Genomic DNA, 9,547 nt, shown 5'->3' with positions numbered 1-9,547 from the left:
GGCCGTCATCGATTTGCCCTAGGCCCGTCCGGCCCTGAACAAGCCCAAAGCTTTATGACAAACCTATCCGTCATGGATGTACATGACGTGGCAGCTGATGTGGCATCATGGTGGATCTGACTTGGCAGCCCAACAGTAGAGCCCATCTTTCTTTCTACAAATATTTAGGTCCATATAGCCCATGGTTTATTGGGCCTTCATCCATTTATTTAATATTTTATATTCTTTCTAGTTTGCGTTTTGTACACATTAATTATACTAGCACGTTCCAGATTATTATTGGCCTTGTCCTATCCAACCCATCTTCGGCCCAGGATGCCAAATATTTGATCCACATGAAAGAAGTAAATAATCTCTATTTAGCAAAAAAACAATATTGGAGTGCACAATACAAAATTCTGATCAAAATAACATATTAAAATTACAAATCAGTCACACTGGACATTAAGATACACATAATATGTGCATCGTGTTGACAGTAGTATCACTATCCTATCCAAGTGGAGTAACCCTTCTAAACCAAACTCAAGTGTCTTCTATTCTATCTCAATTACCTACAAAATAATAGCAAAAAAAATGTGAGAACTATCGACATGAGAAATCTATTATGGGAAACATTCAGACAATCCTCTATTTAAAATGACACTAATTAGCTCACCCGCAAAGAAATGACAAGTGCAAGGAACAATATACAGCAACATCAGATATTTCAATTAACATGCACATTTTAGCAGCAGGCAGAAAAGGATTTGGCATGCAGAAAGAACACAAAAATAAATCAAATATAAATATTAAGAGTGAGATGGTTGGGGGAATATCTATCCTGGAAAATTAGAGCATCAATGAGTTACTATATGTGGATAGAACAAATCTTTACTAAGATCGTTGAAATAAATGTCCTACTGAAACAAAGAACATGAAATATTATTAAATATGTATATTTCAGTCAACATGTCTGACGTGAAGCATATTTTCAGTCTTCCACTAATATCAAAACGACACATGCATACCTAGAAATCACTATAAGCATTTTATAAAAAAATCAAGTAACATGACTACCATTAAAATATGCGCTGCTAACTGATTTTAATCTCCAACAATACACCACCAATGCTTTCAGGAAGCTATTCAGACCCAAGTAATTCCTGCTAGAAATTGGCATAAAATCCAAAACACATACAAAACTATATAAGTAATACAGCGAGCTCCGAAATAAATCTAGAGTAACTAGTCATCTATCTACCTGTGCACAACAAGAAAAATGGGTGCACCACAAAATAAATGTTATCTTCTTCATTCGATTTTTCAAGATTGTTGCCTTTTCAAGTCGCTAAGAAGCAGTTAAGTACATTGCAATTATATGATTTTGGCACAAAGCATTTCACAGGAATTAGAGCACTATGAGTTTTGATCCATTGTACAAAAAAAAAAGATTTGACACAGCACATGGAACTTCAAGCGGCTTGTTTGTGATTTCGCTTCTTTGTCAAGTATTTTAGGTACCTATAGAAGGAGACAGGGAGATAAAGAATTTGCATGTATGATGTATCTAGAGATTAAATTGTACAGCTACATGTGTGGGCAGTCGAGAGCTACATGAAAGTTTATTATCCAATAACCAGAAATCATATAGGTTGAAAACTGCATAGCTAAAACAAGCCCATTAACTATAAACAATAAATGTCATATTTATATGAAAAGAAATTGGCGGAAAGAAAACAGAAAATACTCTCCTTATTCTTGAATTTGAAAGCTTTGTGACCTCTATAGTAATCATTTCAGTAAGTATAGGACCAGAATCATGAACTGAATTTTTAGTTAGAAGAACAAGCATTGAATTACGTGTATTGTCAGTCAAGCTTACTTCCAGTAAACATTGAGCCCTAGCAGAACATAAGGGCAAGTAGATGCTTGAGTAAAGTGTATGAATAACATAAAGGGCATGTTCAGGAAAGGGCTGTGCAGATATCATCACCAAGTAAAAAAATGTTTCCAGTCCATGTGAGATATTCAAATTATGCAGGCAAGGGCAGTGCAGATATCATCACCAAGTGAAAAATGTTTTTAGCTGTACAAAGACCATTAGATGCACTAACCGATGTGGGATCCATCACCATTATGTGCATGCAGAAACATTGGACACTGCAGTAAAATGTACCTACAGAATTTGCAGATATGAGTTTTTCTTCAGTTAGATATAAAATGGTATGAGTTTCTTAATACTAAAAGCTGACAGGATAAATCTTGCAGGCCATTACTCTGAATTATAAGTGTACAACTACAACACAATGCTTGAACTGCAACAAGAACGGAGATTTGCCTAATACTTTTTGTTTGCAGTACAAAAAATGAATGTGCTTCACGATGTGACTAGGAAGGAACAAAGCACAAACAATCAGTAACGAACGAGTAACCCTCAGTGGTGCTCCTGCCCTTGCTGTTCGTTTTAATGTCGAACAAGGCAGACGCCCAGACGTTTTCTCTGTACTGGTTCAACATGGCCAACGAGGCCTCCAGCCATCCTTTAACAGGTACGGCTAGATAAATCCATGGCCGGTGTTTTGCCCCAAGAGTTTTGCTCGTCCAGGTGGTACTCTGTACTCCTCTGCAGAGCTCCAAAAAAATCTTATATTAGCGGAGACGAGCAGAGGGGAACGGTAGGGTACGGGACCAGTGCAGAGGTACGTACTGGGTCTTTCCGGCTGGAGAAGGTGAACGACGACGCATAGAGGAGGCTGCGCACCACCGATGGAGAAGACGACCGCGACGATGAGGGGAGGGACGATGGGGCGGCTGACGGACAATTGGACCGAGCCACAGATCGCCGATGTACTCTGCATCTGTGGATGTGTTGCCACCTCCTGTACGGCTGTACCTCACCTCAGCTCGCCGCCAGATGGAGCTGGATCAATGCACGCCGCCAGCGACCTCAGGGCCGTCCAAATCCGGCAGTTGGTCCCCCCGCCACCGCTGCAGCCTCAGATCGAGGGGTATGACTGGGATGCAATAACTCAAGGGGCCGATCTGAATGGGAAGAGGCGTGGAATGGGGAGGGGTCCCGGGCGGGATAGATGTGGAGGGGCTCGACGCGGTGTGGTTCAGGGCCGGCGCCATCGGCGTCGGCGCCGACATGTAGTGGCGAGAGGAGGAAGGTGAAGTGGCGGCGGCTATGGTTGGTACGGGAGATGGGAGAAAGGTAACTAGGGTTAGGCTGGTGTGGACTCTGTAGTTAAATGGGCTGGCTTACAATTTCACTCCTCGCGCTCGTGACTTATAATTTTCCTTCGCGCGCGCTCCTTCATAGTTTCGCTTTTTTTTTCTACACGTTGATTGCTTTCAACTGACATGTGGGTCAGACAAAGGGCCACATCACCAGGAGCCATCCATGACGGTCCAATCATGGATCAATAAGTAAAAGGCTAGGCCTAGCTAGTCGATCCATGACAATTTCCATGACGGTCCCTCGATGTCCGTCATAAAGGCAGTACTGTATTGAGGCTCATGCACCGCTTGCTAATATGTGACGATTTTCATGACAGTTTATAGGAACGTCACCACAAATCCGTCACAGATTAATAGGTTTCTAGTAGTGCCACTTGGGCCTCATCGGAGAAGTAGGGCTTTCCGCTGCAAGTCGGTGTTGCTTCTCCAGTAGTCTAATCAGTTTCCTCGTGATCTTGTCCGTGCAAAAAACCTTTTTCTCCCTGTCCCACTTGTAGCGGGCCCTGATGAAGTCATGCTCCAAGGGGTTGGTGAACTTCTCGAAGGGGTCTGGGAGACCCTCGGCTTCACGTTCCGCGTCCTCCTTATCCCATATGGGCCTTTTACCAAGGTATCCACGGCTTCCGAGGCGATGCTTCCCCGTGTTCCTTTGCTGAAGGCTTTTGAATTTCGCAGCCTTAGCCTTTGCTGCATCGGTAGCGCAAGTGTCCTTGAACTTTTCAAACTCCTCTTCCGTAAGTGTCGGCTTTTCCTCCAGAATCATGGACAGGGGTTCATCAGCCTCAATAGCTCGTTTCACCCTTCCTTTCCAGGAGGCCAAATCATTGCTGAACATGCCCATGGCGTGATTGTTAATCTTTTTCATCTTCGGATCATCCCACGGTTGTTCTATGTTATCATCCCGGTCGGGGAACTTGAATCTCTTGTACAACTTCGTTAGGGGCAACTGCGTCAAATGTTCTTTACTACTTAAGTCATCGTCGTTGATGCTCGCGCATTCCCGTAGGATGCATCCTACTTGGTTCCCATAGCACTTGCGAGGTTCTTCCGGCTCTAACGGCTCAAACTTCCCAGGTGCCATCTTTGTGATCACAAGTCGTCCAATCCCTAGTTTGTTAGGTTTTCATATCCTCTGCTTCTTATGCTTCCTCTTTTCGGTAGCGGCATCGGGGTCGGTACCTTCCCCGCCGGTACCTTCCCCACCGGTCTCGGTGCCGCCATCGGTGTCGGTGCCGTCGGGGTCGATGTCGGTGTCAGTACGATCATCGAGGCCGACCTGCAAACCTTGCTTAGCACTCAAATAGTCAAGGTACTCTTGTTCACCCTCATAATCCATCTCGTCTGCATCTTGGTCAGAAGGCCCAGTTTCTTCGTTGTTCGACATGTTTCCTATGATTAAGTGTCCTCATTTATTTCTAAAAGTATGAATAAATGGGAAATGACATAAAAAGAAATCTATGTGCCAACACTCGATATGCCAACTATGTAGCACAAATCATGCCTTTATTCACGAGAAATTTCGGCATGACCTTTGCGAAAAAATGGACATATCGAGCGCCTGAAATTCACCGGAACAGAAATGAATCAACATTTCGGCGTAACATAGGCCACTCGGATCATTTTCCAAACATGACATGTCCAAAACATGACATATGCACATATCACATGTCCAGTTCAAATTTGCATATAAATTCAGCTAATTTTGAAACCTAGCTAAATTCATAACTAAATAGATAACCTAATTAACATAACCGAAGAACCCTAGCAGAGAGAGAGGGGGGGTTTACAGAGGGTGCAGGGGCGAGGAGGCAGGCCCGACGACAGTCGGGAGGGGAGAGGAGGGAGGCGAGGGCCGACGGGTCGGGGGCGAGCGCGCCGGGGTCGGGGGCGAGCGCCGGCGCCGGAGTCGAGGGCGAGGGACGGGTCGGGGGCGAGCGTCGGGGCCGGGGTCGGGGTCGAGGGCCGGGTCGGGGGCGAGCGCCGGGGTCGGGGGCTAGCGCTGGCCCCAGAGTCAGGGGCGAGCGCCGGGGCCGGGTCGGGCGCGGCGGTGCGACGGGGGAAGAGAGAGTGGGGATTGGGGGGGGGAGGCGGGATGAAGCAGGGCGAGTGAGAATTTTGTGTTAAGTGGACGTAGTAGTAGCGCATTAGGACAAAACGCTCTGCTACTAATTTCTGTAGCTGTAGCGGTTTAAGGAAAACTTGCTACTACTAATTTCAGTAGCTGTAGCGGTTTATGCAAAACGCGCTGCTACTACCGTCGCTACTGCTAGTTTTCCTTTTTCTTTTCCTTTATTTTATCCCACTTTTATTTCCCGAGGGCAGTGAACGAAGGGATGGCGATATATATTGCATCATTTGACGGTTAAATATGTATGCAAAATAGGAACATATATATTACACATCATTGGACCCATGCATAATAATGGCTAAGTGTGTATACAAAATAGGAACATATATATATATATATATATATATATATATATATTACACATCATTGGACCGATAACATACGTTTCCTCAGTGCTGGCGTTTTCGTTTTTGAGTCAGCTTCTTTCCCTTCTTGTTCGTCGAAGAATAATTGAGCCCCTCATTGTGACTTTGCCTTTTCCATGGAGTACGATTTTTCTTAGGTAATGTAGTATTGATTCTTCTTTTGACGTATACTTCATCATCGTCGTCATCTTCCCTCATTGGGTTGCCGTACTGATCATAGTCTTCCTCGTTGGCGACTCCATCCATTCCAATGATGTTCCTTTTGCCTCTCCTCACGACAACACGGCTAGGATTGCGAGGGTCAGTTATGAAGAAGCATTGTGTCACGTGATTAGCGTGTACCCATGGCTCGTTTTTTGTGATAGCATTCACGGTAGCGCTCTTGGCGTCGGGTATAGTCATGGTAGTGAAAATCCGGCTTTCTCTTTCGACATTCTTAGCCCATCTGACACGGAACATCGTCGTGTTATGCAGTCCAGAGTAGTCAAGCTCCCAGATCTCCTCCACCCTTCCATAAAATCATTCAGTTGCGCCGTTGTCGCTGTTGGTCATGCATTCCATCGTCACCCCTGAGTTCTGATCATCACTGTCCATATCTTTGGCCTCCATGTAGAACGTGTATCCGTTGATATCATATGCCTGATAGGTTACGAGGTTGGGTGAGGGGCCATGTGCTAAGGCGTATATGAGCAATCCGTCCTTAGAGCCCTCCTTCGGGGGATTAGCAATAATATGCTCTTTGAACCAATGCAGGAAAGTGGAGTTGTGCTCTCTAGTAACTTCGGCGTCCGTCCTGCATACCCCCCGGTCACGATACTTCTTTGCGATAATTTCTTTGTGCAGTGCCACAAAAGGATCTACCTCGTCTAGGTGTTGTAGCACTACCAAGTTTGCTCTTTCAAAGTCGCTGCATCGATCTGAGTATGCCACGTGCAGTTCCTTGTGACCGTTGTAGTGACCATCTCATTCGAGCCTCCCATCGTGCTTGTTAACGGGCAAACCAACACTAACACCAGGCGGCTGGTCTGCGCCATATAGAAAATTCTCACAGAAAGAGATGCACTCTTGTGCCAAATAGCCCTAGACGATGCTTCCATCTGGACGGGACATGTTACGAACGAATCCTTTGATGATCCCATTCATCCTCTCAAACGGCATCATGTTGTGTAGGAATGACGGCCCCAGGTCTATTATGTCATCCACAATATGGACACATAGATGCACCATCACGTCGAAGAACACGGGCGGGAAGTACATCTCAAGCTCATTCAGTATCACAACGATCTTTTCCTGTAGCCTTTGGAGTTGCTTCACACTGATCGACTTTCAAGAGATGACGTCGAAAAAGTTGCAGAGACCAATAAGCGTGTCGCGGATGTGCTCGTCCATTGTCCCTCTAAGGGCAACAGGTAGTATCTGCGTCATCATCACATGACAGTCATGAGACTTCATCCCGCTTAACCTTTTCTTGTCCGTGTCTAGATATCTGCTTATCTTGCCACAGTAACCGGAACTAACTTTGACTCCGGTAAGGCACTTAAAGAATTGATTGATCTCAGCCTAACTTAAGGTGAAGCAAGAAGGGGGACAATAATCCTCTTTCTTTATTTTCTTGCCCTTCTTCTCCCGTGCCTCTATCTCCGTCTCTGTCTCGTCTAACATTTTACGGGGCGGCATGTGCAGATCTTGCCTGATTTCCAAATCTTGCAAGTCTTTTCTTGCCTTCGGCCCATCCTTGGTCTTATCCGGCATGTTCATCAGTGTTGCGAGCAAGCTCTCAAGGACATTCTTACAGATATGCATTTGATCAAGGCAATGAGGTGTATCGAGTTTGTGCCAGTACTCCAAGTCCCAGAACATAGACCTCGTCTTCCATACCTTCAGCAGTGGCTCCGGCGCCTTTCTCATCGTCTTTCTCGGCATGGGGCACTCCTCCAGTTTTTCAACAGCTCATCGATTTCGGCACCGCTCCGCTTACGTGGAGGTCCTCGATGCTCAGCGTGACCATTGAATAGATCTCCACAGTTTCTCCATGGGTCGTCCTGTTCAAGCCATCTTCGATGCCCCATGTACACGATTTTCCCAGACCCGCCATCTTTCCTTGACGTTAGCTGCTGAGACATCGTATCATCCATGCACCGCGTGCATCCGCAATATCCATGGCACACCTGGCCTGCCACATATCCGTAACCGAGATAGTCCTGCACTGTCGTGATCAGCGCGGCTCTCATGTTGAAATACTCACCTTTGCTGGCGTCCCATGTCTTGGCCGGTGTTTTCTATAACGTGTCTAACTCCTCTTGAAGTAGCCCAGATACAAATTAATATTATTTCCTGGTTGTTTCGGCCCTTGAATAAGCATGCTCATGTGAATGTACTTTGATTTCATGCACAACCAGGGGGGAGGTTGTACATCCATACAAACACGGGCCATGTGCTATGGTTGGTGTTCTGGTTGCCAAACGGATTCATGCCATCGGTACACGCGCCGAGCACGATGTTCCTTGCATCACATTCAAAATACTGATAGAAGTTGTTCAACGCTCTCCACTGGCTTCCATCCTTCATGTGTCTCAGCTTCGGATCATCTCCATCGTCGGGCTTCTTCCTCTCCGCGTGCCAGCGCATTAGCTTAGCTTCCTTGGGATCTACAAAATACCTCTGGAGACGGGGAGTGATCGGTAAGTACCATACAACTTTCTGGGGACATTTCTTCCCGGCCTTCTTGTATCGAGAAGCATTGCACACCGGACAACTTGTTTTTTCCGCGTGCTCCTTCCGATAAATTATGCAATCGTTGATGCATGCATGGTATCTAACGTGTGGCAGATCAAGAGGGCACACGATCTTCTTGGCCTCATCAACACTAGTAGGACATAGATTACCCGCGGGAAGAACATCCTTTAGGTACTTGAGATGCTCATCGAGGCTAGTGTCGGTCCATTTGTTTATAGCCTTCGTCTTCAGGAGTTGGAGCGTGAAACTCAAGCGGGTCACCTCAGGATTGCAACCATCATACAATGGAGTGTTCGAGTCTACCACCAGTTGCTCTAGCTTAGCCTCCTCTCTAGAAGCAGCTCTCTCAGTACTCGTCTCCTTGCGAAGCAATGCTTGAACATGAGGGTCCCGGACAATTGAACTTAGTACCGACGAACTCTGCTGCGTGGAGTCCATGTCGTTCTCTCCGCCGCCATGTCCGGCCCCTTCTCCTCCGCCATGTCCGGCCCCTTCTCCGCCGCCATGTCCGGCCTCTTCCCCGCTGCCATTATCGATCATCTCTTCGTCTTGCCCCGTGTCATCATTGCCTGCCCTGTCGGCATCCTCAACATCGTCATCCTCATCTTAAATTATCCACCGAGTATAGCCATCCATGAAACCAGTCATGAGCAGGTGCGCTTTGACACGACCATCGTCATGGGGGTCGAGCCAAACTATTCCTTTGCATTTTTGACACGGACATAAAACCTCTGTCCGGTTATTTTCTTTCATGTCCTGCACCGCCGACCGCAACCACATGTCCACCATCGTTCCACTAACCATCATCAACTCTGCACGGTAATAATAAAAAAATTGATTATAAAAATGCATAAATGCATCAAAGTCATAAAAATTTTGGCATGACCTTCCCTAAAAATAGGACATATATGGATCTAGAGTTTGCCCGTAATTCGCCGAAACGGAAATAAATCGAAATTTCGGCAAAACATAGGCAACTCAAAAGCACAATGGCGTCAACTCATGCCACACACACAATTTCCACAAACATATCACACACACATAAACATATTTCCATTTTGCAAAAGCATGAAATTTTCATCACCTCTATCTCGAT

The 9,547-nt window shown here is 45.9% G+C and overlaps 1 long non-coding RNA gene across 2 annotated transcripts; it reads right to left on the bottom strand.

Moving 5' to 3' along the window:
- Window positions 1-349: 349 nt before the first annotated feature.
- On the bottom strand, window positions 350-3,233 carry LOC123087894 (uncharacterized). 2 transcript variants are annotated; one of them, XR_006441577.1, is made up of 3 exons: window positions 2,690-3,233; window positions 1,060-2,605; window positions 350-554 (listed from the first exon to the last, which is right to left on the bottom strand). It is a non-coding gene; the product is annotated as an uncharacterized lncRNA (long non-coding RNA). The 2 variants fall into 2 exon arrangements; XR_006441576.1 differs by having other exon boundaries at window positions 350-2,605.
- Window positions 3,234-9,547: the final 6,314 nt, after the last annotated feature.

The sequence above is a fragment of the Triticum aestivum genome, chromosome 4A (assembly GCF_018294505.1).
Source record: "Triticum aestivum cultivar Chinese Spring chromosome 4A, IWGSC CS RefSeq v2.1, whole genome shotgun sequence".
Taxonomy (NCBI): domain Eukaryota; kingdom Viridiplantae; phylum Streptophyta; class Magnoliopsida; order Poales; family Poaceae; genus Triticum; species Triticum aestivum.
The sequence above is the reverse complement of the archived record's forward strand: the minus strand, read 5'-3'. Positions and strand labels throughout refer to the sequence as shown.